Source organism: Rhinolophus sinicus, linkage group LG02 (genome assembly GCF_036562045.2).
Source record: "Rhinolophus sinicus isolate RSC01 linkage group LG02, ASM3656204v1, whole genome shotgun sequence".
NCBI classification, from domain to species: Eukaryota; Metazoa; Chordata; class Mammalia; order Chiroptera; family Rhinolophidae; genus Rhinolophus; species Rhinolophus sinicus.
The window spans coordinates 110119851-110139063 of NC_133752.1; the positions used below are offsets into that span (position 1 = coordinate 110119851).

A 19213-nucleotide genomic window follows, 5' to 3' on the forward strand; every position below is an offset into this window, starting at 1 on the left:
TGAAGCACACACAGCTTTAGAGCAGCAAACCCATTCAACCTCAGAAGAATCTTGGCACACTCTTTTTGGGGAGTTCTAGATGGCCACACGTATGACCAAAGCAGTTCAGGGTGAAGGTTAGGGGCTAGCTGAAAATGGGAGACTGTGTCTTTGGCGGTGATTATGTAGAGGACTGGGCTGAAATACTGTAAGTGGTTCCCGAGGGTGCAATCTCTCCCCTAGGAGAGCGTGGGGGCAGGGTGGTAAAGGTGGTTAATTGAGAGGGGAGGATGAGGGAGGGGGTGGACAGGCACTTCCAAGCTATCAGATCCGGTGCTGTTCCGTAAACAAGTGCAACCCTCAGCTCCCTGGAGGGCCTGGGGAGCAAATGTGCGCATCTCGGCCTCTTTCCCAGCAGCTGTTTGCTGGAGGACACAGCCCTGCCATCTCCGGCAGTCCTTCTCCAGGCTTCCCCAGCCCCCAGCTCAGGAAGTGGAGCTGCTGAGAATCTCTCCTCCAGCCTGGCCTCCTGCTGAGAGTGTCCTCTGCTAGAGCATTTCCTGGCCTAATTAAGCTGGGTAATGAGTAGCTAAGAGGGTGGGGATAAATGCCCTAGGCGGCTTAGAGCAGGACAGTTTATGACAGGGGCGTCTGCAGCTGGTGACACTCGTTGGAAAGTTATTTCTCAGAACCCTGGGAAGTTGCATTCTGTTTCCACAGCAGAGTGAACCCCAAGGTAAGCACAGGGAATACTGCGTCTTCAGAGGGCCTGGCTGGGGTTCCTGAGAGGGGAGTGGTGCATGGTGCTGTGGGTCTGGGGGGAGGGCCGATCCAAGCTGCAGAACAGTCTGGAGCCACCCAGGCTAATGCCCTTGGCTTCTCCCCAGGCTGGGGTGTCCTTGGTGACCATGTTTGACTCCCAGGGCTCCCAGGGCTGGGGTTTCATGTTTCGCTTGAATGATAGGACTGTGTACTATAGGCAGTTTCCTAAGACCCCGTCCAGCTCAGAGGAAGGCAATCTGAGCTAGACACATCCTGACTCCCCTTCGGGCCTCTCTTAAGGCGCTAAAAATTGTGTCCTGGAAAATACCAGGCACCCCAGCAGCCAGGAATGGGCTGGGGGAGGGTCCAGGCAGGAATCCTGTGGGGAACGGGAAGGCTGACAGCAGGCCTGCCCTTCAGAGACGCTCAAGGGCCAAAAGTTGACTGTTACCACCCCAACCTCTGCCGCAAGAACTCAAAACCCACCCAACCACAGGACCACAACCTCCACACCAAGTCACCTTTCGCTTTTGCACCTGGGTCTGTTTTGTTTGTTTGTTTAATCACCTTGCACTCACTTGTTAATTGTCCAGGGCACACCTGTGGCATGATGGGAGCAGCACTGGTTGGGCCTGGGTCTGGAGCTGGTTCCATCACTCAGCCCCTGAGTCAACGTAGGACATCACATGACCTCTCATCCATCACATTCCCACTTGTAAAATGAGGGCTTTGGAGATCCTAGCATCCAATGTGATGAGCCCACAACCTCCACTGTCCATGCATGGTGGGAAAGGCCAACACTGGGCCACAGTTCCCAGGCCTTTCAAATTAGGGAACCCATTTACACTTTTACACTGAGGAATAATTTGCCCGAATTGTCCCGTAGAGCAGAACTGTCGAGCGAACATTGCCGGTGATGGAAGGGCTCAGTCTCCCATACCCCCACAATCAATATTTTGGATCATTTCTAATTTCCTCAATAAGGCCTATTTGGCCATGTCCTTAGAGCCCAGTTCCACCACCGCACCCTTGGTGCCTAGAGCCCAGGGCCAAAGGAAATTTATGGGGATCCCTGCCTTCTTTTTTCTCCCCTCATTGTTCTCATAATCTCATGGACTCTCTTGGCCTCTTGTTTCTCTTTCTTTGTCCCCAGTTTTATTGAGATGTAATTGACATGACATCGTATACGTTTAAGGTGTAGAACATGATGATTTGATATATACCGGTATTGAAAAATGTTTGTCTTTCTAAACACTAGTCAGATCACAAATAAGCCGGCATTTCCCATTTTTCCCTCTTGCTATAGTTGTCCACAGAGTGGAAGGAGACTTGGTGGCCAGAAGCCTGACCAGGGAGTGCGGCCTGAGCTGCTCCACCTCTGCAAGGATGCCTAGTGCTCTCAGAATTCCTGGGGGAGGGTCCCTGGGGTTCAGAAGAGGGAGACCCGGGCTGGGCCAGGAGCTTCCACTCGTTGACTTTGCCAAACGTCTGTCTAGCAGGGAAGCCTCTGGCGTGCTCCAGCCCTGCAGCAGCTGGGCAGGCCCAAGGAGCCAACTCGCCCGGAATATGTATGTAATCCTGGTTAAAAAGAGAAAGGGGAAAGGATCTTGTAATTTCCCAGGACACAGACAGCTGAAATCTGATACTCTTGTCCAGGGAGTCCTTTTACTAAGAAAGGCTGGGAGAGAGAAAGAAAAAGAAAGAAGGAAGGTGTGTGGGAAGCCGGTCAGGACCAGGGGCCAGCAGGAAGCACTGAGCGTAGTGGAACGTGAGTCCTCTGTGTGCACCCACTCCAGTGCTTGGCCTGACGCTATTGGTGAGAGCCGAGACAAACTTCTGCCAGTGAGGAGTGCGGCAGTGGTTTTCAGAGGCCTGTCTGCCCCCCACCTCTGCTTTTTAGGAGCTTCTGTTGCTTCTGTAGGAGGCTGAGAGCGCCTCCTACCCTTCTCCACCTTTTGTGTGAAGGGGTCAAATAATGTTGTTGAGAAAAATGTGTCAAAGGCCAATAAGAAGCATTTCTTTCCTTCGTTCATGCATCACATATCCACTGGCTAACTGGATGAACAAAAGCAACACCACTGTCTATGGTAAAATGTAAGTCAGAGAGGGAATGACTCCAGCCTGACTTGAAAGGGTCAGGGTTGTTCATCTGTGTTCAGCTACAAAGAGTTGTGGGTACCTATTAGGCTAAAGCTAGGGGAGGGAGGCTGCTTTGTGACCAGCTATGTGCTAGGTGCAGTTCTGCGAGACAGAGACATGTACAGCAAAGCATCTGTCCTTGAGGTATAGTGTGCCGTCTGGCTGGAACAGCAGGGCTTCCAGCCCAAACGTTAAAGGACAGCATACAGAGAAGTCCATCCAGTGTGGAACCCAAATGTGTGATAGGCCCAGTGAATGGCCCCGTGGGTCAGCCCTGGTGGACCCTGTGGAGAAGGCTTCTTCCAGGTGAAATATCACCTACCGGCTCTCTGAGCCAGCAGCCATTTATTGAGCTCCTACAGGGTGCCAGTTGCTGGCCTAGGCACACCGAGTATGCTGTGAGCAGGGCACATCATCACCCCCGGTGGAGCTCCCCTACAGGGTTTCACTGCGCGCTCACACGGAGTCATTTGTTTGTTTGTTTGTTTGTTTGTTTGTTTGTTTTCACACCATCTGTATTCAAAAGGATCCAAGGCAGTTTATAATTAATGGCACCATACCCTAAAACCAAAAAACAGGTTAATAGTTGAGGTCCAGCCTGTAAAGGAAGCTGAGACAAGAGAATAATTACATGAGAAAACCTAGATTCAGGTAAATGCTGTAACATCTGAGGCTAAAAATCATCTCTGATCTGCCCAGTGGTTGTGTCAAAAAGGGAAACAGTGTGGCTGATAAAAAGGAAGCATTTTTTGTGCAGGTCCCTTCTTTTGGGAACTAACGTCCAGGCTTGCTTCTCACCACTTCTCATCCCACACACACTCACAGCGACAGAAGCACAGATGGCACAGCTCCTTTACATGTGTGTTCCCTCATCAGGAACGCTCTACCTCTATCCTGGGCAAAAGACCACTGGCCATGCTGCAAGACCCAGCACACACATTACCTGACTGGAATCAGGGCCATGAGCCTTCCCTGTGTCCATGCCCCTCCCGCTGTGCTCTGCCACAGCCCTCCTAGGGCACTGTGCTGCATCCTTGTTTCCCCACCACCTGGTGAGCTTCTCCAGACCAGGAGCCCTTCCCTCATCTCTGTGTTCCCAGGGCACAGCAGAGTACCTGGTGCAGAATAGTCAATCAAAGTATGCTGGTAATGATTTTTTTTTTTTTTTGCAACTAATTGATGAGACGGGGATTATAATGGTGGCACTAAATCTTCTATTTTGAGATTTGGATCTCTGGTATAATTCAATTTAACAAGTATAATTTAGTTTGGGACTTTTTGAAAGCTTTCTTTTCTTTCTTTTCTTTCTTTTCTTTGCCTTCCTCCCCTGAGTCTCCAAAGGGTTCCTGTAACTCTGGGTTTCAAATTTAAGCAGTGCTTTACTGTGTACCTGAGAGGGAGTGAAGGAGAGAACTGACTGACAATTACCTATGAAGGCGTCCCCTGCACTACTAAGGTGTGGGTCGGGGACCCGGCCTGTGGAATTCCCGGCGCCCCACGGACATTCCCAGGCGTATCCACTTACCCACTGATACCCTGGGGAGTCACTGGAAATGCTTCCCTGGAAGATCAGATAAAAGACGAAAGTAGAGGAGCTAGGGGGCGAGAGAATAAAGGGGAGTCACACCTTTCGGCCTTGGGAGTCCTCTTGGGAGAATAGGTTGGGCTTTCAGGCTTTTGGTCCCACTGGAGAGGTAGCCCCAGGCAGAAACCGTCACTAATTATGTGCCAAGCACCAAGCTAACTGCCTTACATGTACTATCTCATTTAACTCTTACAATTACCCTGTGGCCTAGATGCTGTTATTACGCCCATTTTCCAGATGAAAAAACTGAGATTAAGTGACTTGCCAGAGGGCTAATAGTGGAAGCAGCTGTCAAACTCAGCCTGCCTGACATCAGAGCTACTGGAGAATGAGGCATTTTTCATTTGTGGCCTTTTATTGGAATTACTTTTCTCTTTAACTAAATTGTGAGCCCTTGAAGGAAAAGAGAAAACGCTTCTTTCTATCCCCCACAGTGGCTAGCTCAGTACTTTCCATATAACAGTGTGGGGCCAGAGTTCCAGAGAGCAGTTTCCAGGCTCTCGGCCTCACGTGGAAAGGTGCTGGCTCAGTTACTAGATGGCCATCAGCTGTGGCTGAGTGGCCATCCGCTGTTACCGGTTAGCCATTGGCCACTAATAGAACTGCCGTGGCTACGCTAGGGGGTTGATTGGTTGGCAGAGAAGCGGAAGTCCGATTGCAGATCATGTGGCTCCTGCTTCCTGTGTCTCTAAGCCAGCTGCCTGCAAGAATATAGTGGTATGAACCCCATATCCATGGCTCTGTTGGTGTTCCTTTTTGGCCTCACCATATCCTGCATTCTTGTGCAGGGAGCGGGACCAGAGTCTCTGCATGACAAATAGGAACTTGTGAAATATTTTTTGGCAATGATAGTTCTTAACAAAGATATGTGGAGAATTATACTGCTGGTTTGCAGTGCCGTAAAATGGAACTTTACAATGCCTAATTACCCAGTTGGTTTAACCACATTTGTGGTGTTCACAGGCCTTACGATTTATAGCTGGAAGGGACCTTAGAACTCAGCGACTCTGCTCCCATACTCGACAAAGACCATTGCAGAGAGTTGAGATGGCTTGTCTAAGGGCATACAGCTCATTAGTTCAGTTACAGAATAAGGACAGGAATAGATCTGACTCCTGTCACCCTGAATCATTTTCCCAGTTGATTCAAAAATTCACAATTCTAGAAACAAGGTGAGACCGAAGTCCAGAAGTGGGAAATTTCCTCAGAGGCAGTACTCCTGGGGGGTCCTGGGAGGTGCTGTCTCTCCCTCTCCCCTCCCACATCTGCCTTCTCGAGGGGCTGGGAACAGTCTCTTTCACTAAAAAGAAAGGTTTTTCTTTTTTACTTTTCTTTTTTTTTTTTTTTGGTTGGTTTTCTTTCCTAAAAGAAGGTATTGGTGAACAGCCTTCCTTCTGTCCTTTACTGAGTGACGCCCTGCTATGAGCACAGCCTGGGTCCAGACTCCTAACAGGAGGCTTATGCTCCCAGCTCCCAGCAATGGTTCTCAAGCAGGGGTGATTTGACCCTCAGGGGACATTTGGCAGTGGCTAGAGACTTTCTAATTCTCATAACTCAGGGGAGTGGTGCTACTGGCATCTAGTGGGTAGATGCCAGGGATGCTGCTGAAAATTCTACAATGCACAGGCCCCCACAACAAAGAATTACTTGGCCCAAAATGATGACACTGAGGATGAGAAACCCTACAAGTAGAAGACTGTCCTCTGACTTCCTCTCAGAGAACTTTTCACCTGGTTCTTCTTCCCCTATCCACTGGACCTACAAGTGCTCCCTCACAATCACTGGGTTTGGCACCCTTTGCTCCTGCCACTTCCTCTATCCATTGGCCATTTGGTGTTTCCATTTTGTCTCACATAGAATACCAAAAAAAGGAAACTATTTTATTGAGCACCAAACAGGTCCCAGTGGAATGCTTGGTGTTTTATGTACATTACATCTACTTTCCTTGTCACTTAACTTCACCTGAAAAATATAGAGTAGTTAGTTACATTTGTGAAGTAGGTAGTATTTCCATTTTACCAATGAGAAAACCAAGGCTCAGAGAGGTTATGTAACTTGTCAAAGGTCACACAGCCATTGTTTCAAACCCAGCTCTGAGCTATCTAGTCCAGTGGTCCTGCTACTTTCCACAAAATAGTGAGCTCTGTAGACAAATTGGGAACAGTTGGCAAACGGACGGCAGGATTGTTTTCCAAATCCATTCCCTGCCTTGTTTTTGAAACAATAGAGCTCTGAGGAAATATGGAAGCTTGGAGGTAAAGACAGGCTGGTGTACTGTCTTCCTAGTTATAGTGTCTTAAGATACTCAGAACTTAGGTGAGCCAACAGTAACCCAAATTTAAACTCTAAATTGCGAAGGAAATCTCTGGGGATCTCCATCACGCAGCTCGCTGCACACACCCTCTCCCCGGGGCGGGGCGGTACTAGGGTTCCTCTCCAGTCTCCCCCACTAAGGCCCCCAGGAATGCCTGTCATTGGCACTGGGGACTTATTAAACAGCACCAACTCAGCTTCTGACTATCAAAACCAGAGTCTGTTAATAAGAGCATGCCGTGTGTGTGTGTGTGTGTGTGTGTGTGTGTGTGTGTGTGTGTGTGTGAGAGAGAGAGAGAGAGAGAGAGAGAGAGAGAGAGAGAGAGAGAGAGCGAGAGAGAGAGAGCGCTCCTACTAGAAAGGTGGCCTTTATTCAGGGTTTAAACTGGGCCTTGGCCTCCTGGCCTCTGATCTGCTTCCTGCTGCCCTCATCCCAGGGATCTGCCTCTCTCCTCTGAAATGGAGCTGGGCCCCTCCTGGCTTCTGCTCACATTAACCCCTTCCTTCCAGCTTTCCTGTGCAGGGGCTCTGGGCCAAGGGGCCAGACACTCACTGGCTCCAGGGCTGTGGATGCCATAAACTTTTTCCTTGGGGACCCCGGAGCTCCACGAATTACTTTCGGAAAGCACAACTGATTTGTTTGAAATGGCTCTGGGAGGAGGGAGAGCCCAGGGCTCTGTACACATGTTCTTCATTTGCTATTGGTGGGAGCAGGGGGTGGAGGGGGGCTGAAATGGGGGGTGCTGGGGGTGCTGGGGAGGCAGGCACAGGAGGGGAGAGAGCAAGCTGCAGCAGCTGCAGCTGGGAAGTTTGGCTTCAGGGAGGAGTGGAGGGAGAGAGTGCAAGAAGAAGGGGTGGGACTTGGGGACGGTGGTGTCGGGGGAGGAGGGAGCAGGTGGTGACTTGTTTATCTGCTCAGCTGTTTTGTGTCCAGGAGCAGAGAGAGACAGAAGCAGCTGGGAGGAGAGAAAGCAACCCGGCCAGGGGCCCTGTTGGTCCTTCTGCCTTAGCCACAGGTCCTGAAACCAAAGCAACACCGCCAGAGAGTTACCCATGGGGGCATAACCTCACCCGTACCCACTCAGAACGGTTTCTTTGGGCCCCATATGCTAGTTTCTGCTATGCAAACACCTTGGCAATGCCCTCCCTCCCAGCCTTCCTGAGTGGTTACTACTGGGTAAGCAGCCCCACTGGGTTACTACTGGCAGCGACTCACACTCACACAAATATCGCCGGTCTGGTGTGCTCCCATCTGTGAGTGGGCTCTGTCCTTGGGGACCACACTAGCTAGCTCCTAGTATTAGCCCAGACCAAACCAGTGAAAACTGCCTCAGGTGGAAACTGGATGGCTGCCCCACCTCAGTTCTCTTCTCCCCAGCGCCTCCCTTCATTTTCAGGGCAGCCGCGTTTGGGTTCCCAGTGCATATGTCTCATTTGCATGCCAAATTGTTTAGCGGCAAGGCTGGGTGGCTGCTTAATTTGTCTGATGTCTTTTGACCAGGTTAATAAACACACCTCTCCTCTTAGCACATAAGAATCTGGATAGCAGTTAGGCTTTAATTACAGTGCAATTTCAAAATTTTGCTTATTTTCCCCCAGCCTTGGCTCTTTATCCACCTTATCATTTTCTTGTTGTTTGTTTAAATAAGAACATTTGCTGGGATTTTCACAGACAATTCCTTCTCCCCCTCCCCAGGCCAGTCTGATGCCAGAGGACTTTTTTTTGCCTTCCCTTTGGTTCACAAAGGGTCTATATCTCTGGCACTGGGCCTGGCAGTTGGTGACAGTGTAAGAAACACAGATGCCTTTTGCCTCCTCTCCCATGTAATCGGTGGCTACAGAAACAATTCAGGAAGAGCACAGATCCCAGCCCCCTGCTGTCTGAGTACAGTGGCCCTCGGACTACACAGGGCTGGACGGATGGGGAAGGCTGTGGAGGAGTGACTGGGAGATTTGGGGAAGGAGGAATAGTGAGACTGTCTGTGGACTGGCAATGCAGGACTGTCTCCTGGGAGAGTCTGGCTGGAGTGGGAAGAGCTGGGAATATGGTGTCCGAGGCTTCACGTCAAGTTCGTACCTACCTGCTTGGCTACTAACAAGTCAGGTGGTCCTGGCCAGACACCTCCCCTCTCTGGGCCTTTCCGTGTAAAATGCAGGGTTAGGGGCTCTAATCTCAGGGTCCTTTTCTACTTTACAGATTTTCTTGCTTTTAGAATGCTACTTTCTTTGTCTATAACCCATTTCCTTCTCCAGAGACCAGGTATCCCCATAAAATTACCCCTTACTGGTGGTTGGTAACACAGCCTGTTTTCCTGAACCCAGATGCTCCAGCTGTGGCCCCAGCTAAAACTTTCATTATGAGGAAGCTCTGGAAGTTTCCCTCTTACAGGTCAAGAGTCCTAAAGGGCAGAAGAGCCAGGATACCATCTTCTTGAACATTTCCTGTGCAGATTTCTGCGGAATCAACGGCCCTTCCACCAGATCTCTTGCACCACACCTCCCTCCAGACAAGCTTCCTGAGCTCCACTTTATGGAAGTCAGGGTTCTTTGCCTTCAAATGGATGCCATTCAATTTACCAAGTGTTTGTTTGTTTGTTTTTTAGAACTTACTTTGTGACTGACATTGCTGGACCCAGAGGAATATAGAAAACATACATGACCTAACCCCGATCCTTACAGAGCTGACTGACCTGTTGGTAAGCCAAAACGTACACATGAAACCATCAGAGGATAATTCTGTCACACATCTCCCGTTTCTCCCTACAACTTTAAAGGACATGGGAAAGGAAATCATTAAGCTGACTAATAAATGTATTTGAAAGGCGATAGTGGGACTTCTTCCTTGTATTTAAGAAAGCGGCCACGAGGAGTTTATTCTGGCAGGTTGCACTTAGAAGTGCTCTGCTAACTGCACTTGCAGTCCTAACAGTGACCCCAGGTATTGTTTACTGAGTGCCTGCTGTATGGACCATGCGCTTTGGCAGATGTGTTACATATAGCATCTTACTGGAGTCCTCTCTGGAAGAGATACTGTCAAAATCTCCATTTTCAATGAGGAAATTTATGCTCTGAGATCAATAGCTTATGCTCAAGAGTTTTTGGTGGAACCAATGTTTGAGCCTGTCTCTGCGAACTCCAAGAGCAGGGCTGGCATTCTAGATGAATTTCCAGGGGTGGCTGATCCTACAAATGTCAGTTGTAGGTGATATTTACCTCAGCGTCTCTAATTCAAATGTCCAAAGGCCCAGAACCTGTAGTCCCCACTTTGGTGGCCTTCTCTGCCACCGTATAAGGAAATCCAGCTGTGATGAATCTGGTTGCTGAATTTCTTGGGATCCGGCTTTTGTGTGCCTCGATTCTCTGTGCTGCTGGTGATGGGTCAGCCCTGCTGAGCTTGCGCCTCCCGGGGATGTCCATACAGGGCTGTCTGGTCAGCACGGGCAGCTGGGCTTCTGGAGTTGGCTTTGTTATTTGCTCATTTCAACTAGATTAAACACATTTTGAATACCTATTGTGTGTAAGACCCTACCCTAGTGATGGGGGTTTTGGTGGGGAGATAGACAAGCCAGGTATGGTTTTTCTCCTCAAGGAGCTTACAATCTCTAAAAATAGTCTTCACATCTGTATGTTTGGCCCACTTTTTCCATCTGAGTTAGGCAATAATTTTGTGAAGTTCCATAAAATCGTTTGCTAGTATTTTATGGAAATTGTGCTAAATCTGTTCATTGACTTGCGGAACATCAACCTCATTTTTATTTTTAAGGCCAGGGATAACTTTCTGCTCTGGGAAATGGTTCTAAATTCAGGGCCCAGCCTTGCTGCTGATTATTTTACTGTTATTTGCTTTTTCCAGCTTTATTGAGATATAACTGACACATAACAGTATGTAAGTATAAGGGGTACATGTTGACTTCACGCACTTATATCTTACTGTGTCAGTCACCCTGCTCCTCTTCACACTGGGAGAGATGCCCAGGAGGGTTCTTGCGTCTCTGTGCAGGGTCTGTCTCTCCCAGCGGCCGCCCTTGTGGCAGAGATGTTTACCTCCAAGATGCCAGTGAGGAAGCCTGCCGTGTCGTCCACCCATAGGACCAGTGCTTCCTGGTCTGGTTCCAGGGGCACAGCAGTCTCCATGTTCACTGGAGACTCAGAGTCCAGGCTGAACAGCAGGGCCCAACAGGTGGGGCAGAGCACCAGAGAGGGGACCAGGTGGGCAATACGGGACCAGCAGAGGCCCTAACTTCAAGCTCCCTCCTATAGTCAGTCAGCTTCATTGAATTTGTAAACTTGTTATAATTTTTTTTTTCATTTTCATTATTTTTGAAACAGAGAAAAACAGAAAGAGTAGTAAAAGGAATTTTCATATACCTACCACCCAGAGTCAACTGTGGTTAACATTTTGCCATATTTGCTCTGTCTATCTATAATATCAAGCTATCTATCATCATATAGATAGAGAGATAGATAGATTAGATGACAGAAAGATGATAGATAGATATTTCTGAATCATTTTAAAGTAAGTTACAAACATTGTGACTTTCCTCCTTCAAATACATCCCCAGAAAGTAAGGATACTGTTCTATATAATCATAATATCATTATCACACCTGACAAAATGAACAATAATTATCTAATTTAATCTAATAACAAGGCCATATTCAAGTTTCCCCATTGGCCCCCAAATGTCTTTTGAAGCTGGTTTATTGAAACCAAGACCCAATGAAGGCTCATGCATTACATTGTCTTTATTCCTCTCAAATCTATTTTAATCTAGAGAAATTGCTTCTCCTTTTGTGGTGTCTTTGACTCTTGAAGAGATAGATCAGTTCTCATGTATAATATTCCATATTGTGAGTTTATCTAATTATTTCCCCATTGTGTTACTTGTTCCTTTATCCGTATATTTCCTCTACACTGAAAGTCATCTAAAAGGCTTGCTTAAATTCTGATTAAAGTTTGTTAGCAAGAGCACATTCCAGTATTGCCCTTGGTTCTATCTTAACAATGGAGGCTGTCAGCAGGAGGCTTTTCCCAGGGCCCAGAACAGGCAAGAAGAAGGTGGATGGTGGACTGGGAGGAGCCTGGGCCTTCGCTGGGCAGGTGATACAAACACATCTCGGAATGTGTGCCAGTACGGAGGGTCTTCCTTTATCAACTGGAGCTGAAGAGGTGGCCTCAGGCTTAGGACTCTGGTGTGAGAGCCCCATTGCAGAAAACACTTGTCCAGACTGCTGTAAGCTGTAGCTTCCGTCCCCTCCCAGGAGCTTGGTGACAGCTCTGACCCTCTTGTCCTGGATCCGAGTGGCAGTGGTGCAGCATGGTATAAGGGATAGATAGATAGATAGATTAGATGATAGACAGACAGACAGACAGACAGATATTTCTGAATCATTTTAAAGTAAATTACAAACATAGTAACTTTTCTCCTTTGGAAAAAGTCTTTGGAAAAAGACTTTGGAAACAGTCAGACTGAGCTCTGTAACTTGCCAGCTTTCTGGTCATGGGCCAGTCACTTGAACTCCTTGAGCCTTGCTTTCCCTGTCTATGAAATGGGCATTGCATTAGGTTGGTGCAAAAGCAATTCCGGTTTTTGCAATTATTTTTAACCTTTTAAACCACAATTACTTTTGCACCTACCTAATAATTATCCTACTTAACAGCGTAGTTTTAGGGACTAGTAATAATGGACCAGAGACACCTGCTACGTGGTGGGAGGTGCTCTGTAGGTAGAAGCGAATGTTAGTGAATAGAGCTTTGGGCACCGTGGTGGGCCAGTGGCCAGTACTTGAGGCTGTCCCCTTTACATCCCAACAATAGTGCGAATGAATATTATTCCCCCAGGTGTTGGGGCAGGGTGAGCTGTAGCCTTCCTGACATAGGGACTATTCATTCTCAAATTAAAACAAGCCAGTGGGTGGAGGCTGGCAGCAAACAAAGCCACTTCGTAGGTCTTCAGAGCTGACTACTAGTATGTGGTTATGAAGGGTGAGCATCTTTAGTTGATTGTTAATTTAATCCAGGATTGCTAGTGGAAATACATCTGCTGTGACAAGGTCTGTGTTTTTGTTGCTTGTTTCTTTGGTTAACCTCGCTGTCTTTTGCAAAACAGTTTTTAGAGCATATCATTTGCACATAAACTCTGGAGTTAAGATGAGGAAAAGCTCACCTCTTGAGATTTTAAAACAAATAAACTCCAACATTACATGAGAAACCCACCCCAAATATGGTTAATGAATTGAGCAAATGATGGAAACTGGGAAGTATCCTGGTGTTGGGAACCGGATTTGTGATTAGAATATTACACTCATCAGTAAGCTTTTGGTTTCAAATAATAGAATGTGTAACTAGATGTGGCCTGAACAATGGGGTACATCTTATCTCACATAACAGGAAGTCCAGAAGGGGTGTCCAGATGATTTGGCAGCTCGACTCCTTCAGGGCTCTGTTTCAGCTTCTTTGTGATTCTCTCGGCTTTGCCCTCATGATCTCAAGGTGGTTGCTGCTGGAGCACCAAGTGTTACACACCATTGTGACAATAAGCAAAGATGGCGAAAGGGGGGAATCTGCTCCAAAAGCCTCCCCCAATCAATGTCAGTGTCCCTTTATGTTTCTCACTAGAGTAGGTCCTATGTGTCCTACTCTAAGCCAATCACTGTCCAGGAAGCCTAGGTCCCAGCATGGGTCAGACCAATTATAGTTTACTCCCTAGGGCTGGGTCCACCTTCCCTGAAAATATTGTCACTCTGAACAAAATAATAAGGAACAAAGGAGGAAATGGGTGGACAACCAGCAATGTCTACCTTAGTAACTAACAAAAGTCATCCTCTGATCGACTCTGTCACAAGCCCCCTGAGAAATGTGTCTGCATTGAGTCTAGCAAAGGTAAGCCAAAAGCAAGGTTTGAGAGATTCCACCTTTATGTGTAGGGAGAGGTGGATTCCAACGAGAAAGCAAGAAGCCAACCCTGAGCTTTCCTTTGCCACATCAGGAACCCTAATCATGACGCTCCAAAACAAGGCACATGGCTTTGCTTTCAGAGAAGGCTGCACAAATGAAAAGAGCAGCTCTTTTTTGGTGAGGACCAAGAATTAGTTTTATAACAACAAAGCACCCACAACGGCTCTGTCATCTGCCAAGAGCCCTGGAACCAGGTGTCTGGGGCGGCAGGGCAAACATTTGGGACTGTGGTTCTGTGGACCCCTCTTGGGCCCCTCACTGATTTCATGAGGAACTAGAGAGTACATATTTGACTGAAAGGGACAGCTACTAGTTTTGCTTTGTATGAAGGAGGGTCTAATTTTGCCCAATCTTCTGATATTTCAAGAGAAGTTAAAATTTAAAATGTTTAAGTGAAATTGTCTGATTTTTAAAAGCTAGAACTTTTTTTTACAAAAATTTTAAATATGGTGGACCAAACACAATATTGTGGGTCAGATTTGACCTGCTGGTAAAATGAGCATTATTGGGGTAATGAAAATGTTCTGAAACATACGTAAGCTAATGGTTGTACAACTTAACTTGGTAAATTTATTTTAAAAAAATCATTGAATTGTACTCTTGAAATGGATGAATTATATATGTAATATATGCCTCAATAAAGTATAAAAAACTTGGCTTGTGGGCTGTAGGTTTGCTGCCGATGGACCAGAATATTACTCCTAAGACCTTTCCAATCCTGGTTTTGGTTTTTGTCGAGGCACCAACCAGGATGGTAGCTGAGAATTGACAACATCAGTTTATGAGGGAGGAAAGCCTAGTAGGTGGGCAGTGGAGTCACCTGAGTTCAGTTCCACCTTCCCCAGTGACCTTGGGCTTGTTAACTCTCTAGGCTAGTTACCTTCTCTAGACTCCCGTTTCCTCATCTCTGCAATGGGTATGATAATAATAATACCTAGAAGAGTAAATGAAATAATATGTAAAGCATCTGGCATAATATAAGTTTTCAAGTGATAACATATTTATTACTAGGAGTTCTTGCTATAAAACACACTACCCATTTAGTACCTGGACTATGGGTCTTCCTTTTCCTTCCTGGGAGACAGCTTGAACTCAAGTCCACTACCCTTGACTGAGGGGACTGAGGTACCACGCTGATGCCCCGGGGTGCCGTGGAAGGAGGCTCTCAGGGCTCAGGAATTCTCAACCCACATTTTCAGCACAAAGATTTAGATTTGGGATTTCCTAGGCTCCTACCATGTTTCTCCGAAAATAAGACCAGGTCTTATATTAATTTTTGCTCCAAAAGATGCATTAGGGCTTATGTTCAGGGAATGTTATCCTGAAAAATCATACTAGGGCCTATTTTCCCGTTAGGTCTTATTTTCGGGGAAACACGGTAGGAGCTGTGTGCATGTACTGAGGGAGAGACAGCAAACTAGTGTTTCTTGGGAAGCTCAGATTTAGGCTTTTCCTTAGGAATTCAAGGAGGATTGATTAGCAGCCTTCTGTTCCTGTGCAAGTTATATTCAAGCTGAATCAATGCTTCTGATCAACTGCTAGTGTCCTTTGGAAGTCACACACCAGAGATACAGGGAAAGTTAAATGGGGATGCCGTGACCCTACAGCTGCCTCCCATGCAGTTAATTTTTCTGTCAGTCTCCAGCAGTGGCCTGTGTAGGGCCTGCTCCTCTAGGGTTCCCGGACTCTGGACAGCTTGCCCTTTCCACCTCCATTTGTTTGGTTTTGCCCTACTGATCCCTACTCCACCCCAGCAAATGCTACTAACGGGCCCTGGGACATTCACATTCTCTCCCAGTGAAAATAAATTCTAATTTACTTGGTTCTCACAGGTTTTAAAGATATTCCCAACATATCACCTGAAATGAAGGTATTTTGGCCATCACTAGGGCCAGGTCACTGCCCTGTGCACTCATGTACATAAGGGAGAGTGAGGCCCCACTTGGGAGCCCTCAGCATACCTGAGAAACCAGGTGGCAGTGTTCCCGCCAAGCTACAAGCTATGAGCTATGCATGCGGCCGTGAACTGGGGGTGAAAACAGAGGGGCCTTTCAGAAGGCTTGTGTGGTGTTGAGGAGAGGTGGGGAGGTCCTGCTGCACTCCCAGGCCGATCTGGACCCCGAGCCTAAAAATGATGGGGAGAGAGTGTGGGTACAGAGCCAGGAGTGCAGTTTCCAGGCTCTCGGCCTCATGTGGAAAGGTGCTGGCTCAGGTAGTAAATGGCCATCAACTGTGATTGGATGGCCATCAGCTGTGACTAGTTGGCCGTCAGCTGTAACCAGTGAGCCATTGGCCACTAATATAACTGTCGTGGCTACACTAGCAGAAAAAATGGGTGCTAGCAAGAAGATGGTGGCTGGCAAGCACGGATCGCAGTTAGCATGGCAGGTTGCAGATCGTGTGGATCCTGCTTCCTGTGTCTCCAACCCAGCCGCCAGCCAGAATATAGTGGTGTGACTCCCCTATCTATGGCTCCATGGGTGTGCCTTTTTGGCCTCACCATGCCCTGCGTTCTTATGTGGGGAGCGGGAGCTGAGACCCCGCATGACACCCTGCATGACAGAGAGATACGTGTGTCAGGCCAGACAATCTGTTCTGGTTCTCAGTACCCTGGGCTCTCGGTCCTCTCTCTGGTTCAGTTTGTCTAAATCTATAGGCTCCTCCCCTTTTTCCTCCTTCCCTCCCTTCCCACATCCTGTCAGCTGATGCCCTGTGCAATCAGTAGCCTCCTAAACCAATGAGGGCATTATGTATAGCAACTGAACGCTGCCAGAGGGCTGAGGGGCCTGAGGTGCGGTGGGAATGGGGTGCGGTGGGAATGGGGTGAGGGTTGAGCCCATTTGCCCTGTCCCTTTGCAAGGTCCCTGTCAGCTGTGTCTGCAAAGTGGGACAGGGCGTCCCTTATGTCACCCACCCCCAGGGGTGGAAAGCTGACTGGAGAGAGCTTTCAGTTCACATTTGGTGGTAGGTGGTGGGTGGCAGAACAAGACCCACAATTATCTTGTGATTTTAGAAACTTGAAATGAAACTGGAGATCTTGAGTCGCTCATGTGACTGAGGCTTTCTGACCAGCTTCACTGTTTGGAACAGAAAAATCTATTGCATGAACAATGGCGCAGACTAATGAATGCTTTAGTCAGAGTGATTCAGCTGTTGTCTACCTGCCGCCTCATTGATCTTCCTCATTCCAAATTCCAACAGCAATTAAAGTCTATACCACACAATTTAGAACTTGGTTATATATTGCCTAGTGGTGTTCCTGTTGTCTCGTGGGGAGTTTGTCTGGCCTCCCCAACAAGAATTATAAGCTCCTTTAGGACTTGCTCAAGTATGTCTGATACGTCTTTAACCTGCACACCTCAATAAATTTTTGTTGATTAGATCAGACAGGACCTGCATTGCAGGGGACCTGCTCTCATCTTTCACGGCTTTACCTTCACAATGCTTGGCATGGAGAGATGCTCAGTAAATGGTTTCTACACAAAGGACTGATTTTTTTTTTCTTTTTTCTGTTAACAAAGGACAAGACAGAACTTTCTGAAATTTTGCAGGGGAAACTTGAATCAAAACTTGACCTGCTGATTCTAACCTCTCTGCATTCTCTCCGATAGTCACTTCCTTCAGCTAGTAAAATGGACTGGGGTTAGTAGTATTCCTTACTCAGATACTGCTGTGTCCCTCCAAATTCATGTTGACGCTGTAACCTCTAGTACCTCAGAATGTGACCGTAATTGAAGAGCAGGCCCTTAAAGAGGTGATTAAGTTAAGATGAGCCTGTTAGGGTGGGCCACAATCCAATCTGATGGCTGTCCTTATAAGAAGAGGACATTTGGACACACACAGAGACACACACACACAGAGGCTAGATCAAGTGAGGACACAGGGAGAAGGCAGCCTCTAAACCATGAAGAGTGGCCTCAGGAGAAACCAAATGGGCAGACCCTTTGGTTTTAGACTTTCAGCTTCCAAAACTGTGAGAAGTAAATCTCTGTTGTTTAAACTAACCAGTCTGTGGTATTTAGTGTGGTGGCCCCAGCAAACTAATGTAGACAGAGAAGTTGAGACCCCTTCAGAAGGGAAGTAACTTCTATTACAGAGCCAGTGCCCAAGCTGTCTGGAAATCCCCCACTGGTGTGTGTTCACATGTGTGGGAGTTGCCAAACAGGCACTGCAGTCCCCCTGAATCCTGGGTTTACTCCTGATGCTCCCTACAAACAAAACAGATGTGTCCGCCCAGAATTCCCTACCCCGGCCTCTCCACGCCCTTCCCCACGCTCTCACATGCTCGCCCCCACATCCGTTCCTGCTCCCTCACTGTAAGGCAGTGCGGGGCTCAGGCTACATTGCTGTTGAGGTGGCTCCTAGGAACATACTCCCCGGGCTCGGTTCTGTGTACAGGTGGATGGCATCAGGCTGTCCATCTACAGGTTGTCTAGTTTAAGCTGTTACTACCATCAGGCAGGCCGGGGTGGCTTAGGGGTAGGCAGAGGCCAAGTTCCAAGGCACCAGCCAAGAAGCTATATCTAGGGGTGGGCATATGGAGAAGTGACTCTAAACAAACCATGGGAAAAGACCAGACATAATGGGCGGAAGAGCGAAGGCAACTAGTGATTGGAGGCCTGCTCAGGCCACTTGGAGAATGGCCTGTTTGTTTAAGAGATCCTGTGACAGGCCTGGGCCCATGGGCAGTGGTTGGCAGACTCCCCTTGCAATTTAAACACCAGAGCTCTTTCTTGTGTTTCTGTCAGACACCGTTCTTCCTTTTTCTCCTACAGATACCTGGGAAAGCTGTTTTCTCACCTGAGTTCTTATTTCCCAAGGTCAGTTATGCGTCATACATACTCTGCCAACTTTTGCCCAACTGAGTACGCAAACTCCTTTCAGTTTCTTAAAAACATTTTGCAATAATTGCAGGCAACTTTTGGTTCACTTGGGTGTGCCTTGTTTGTAATCTAGAATAGTTTGCTACCATGTTTCCCCGAAAATCAGACCCACCCCGAAAACAAGCCCCAGGTAAGTCTCAGCCAGACGGACGCATTTAGTACGTTATGACGATGTTCCAAAAGAAGATGACATGACTGTATTTGAATAAATATAGATTGTTGTACATGAAAAAATAAGACATCCCCTGAAAATAAGCCCCAGTGGAGCAAAAATTAATCTAAGACCCGGTCTTATACCAGGAAACACGGTAGATAGGCCTTTAACTGATGTTGAGCAGCACAGCTGAGGATGGCGTGCACACGTTACACAGTCCCCACCCCTCCTGGCACGGTCCCCACAGGGCATAACGGCTGTGTCTGTCAGTGTGGCATGCCAGCTGAGCCTCTGTGAAAGGGCCGCCTGCCACCTCCCTTTGTTACCCGCTGAGTGCGCCTAACGTTGCAGGGGACAGCAGCCCTATGTGTGTGCTTATCCAACATCCACAGAGTTTCTCTCGTTAACCTTACGCCCTTGAGACTGACTCAGCGGCCACTT

General features: G+C 47.7%; 1 protein-coding gene across 8 annotated transcripts in view; it reads left to right on the top strand.

Moving 5' to 3' along the window:
* Nucleotides 1-565: 565 nt before the first annotated feature.
* Nucleotides 566-19213, top strand: part of ADA2 (adenosine deaminase 2) — a 60245-nt gene continuing 41597 nt past the window's right edge. For 5 of the 8 annotated variants that reach the window (XM_019757298.2, XM_074325134.1, XM_074325136.1 and 2 more), the window contains exons 1-3: nt 566-715; nt 9382-9474; nt 18511-18555. The gene's annotated coding sequence lies outside the window, so the exon portion shown is untranslated. The remainder of the gene's footprint in view (nt 716-9381; nt 9475-18510; nt 18556-19213) is intronic. The other 3 variants (XM_074325135.1, XM_074325138.1, XM_019757303.2) reach the window with 1 other exon arrangement.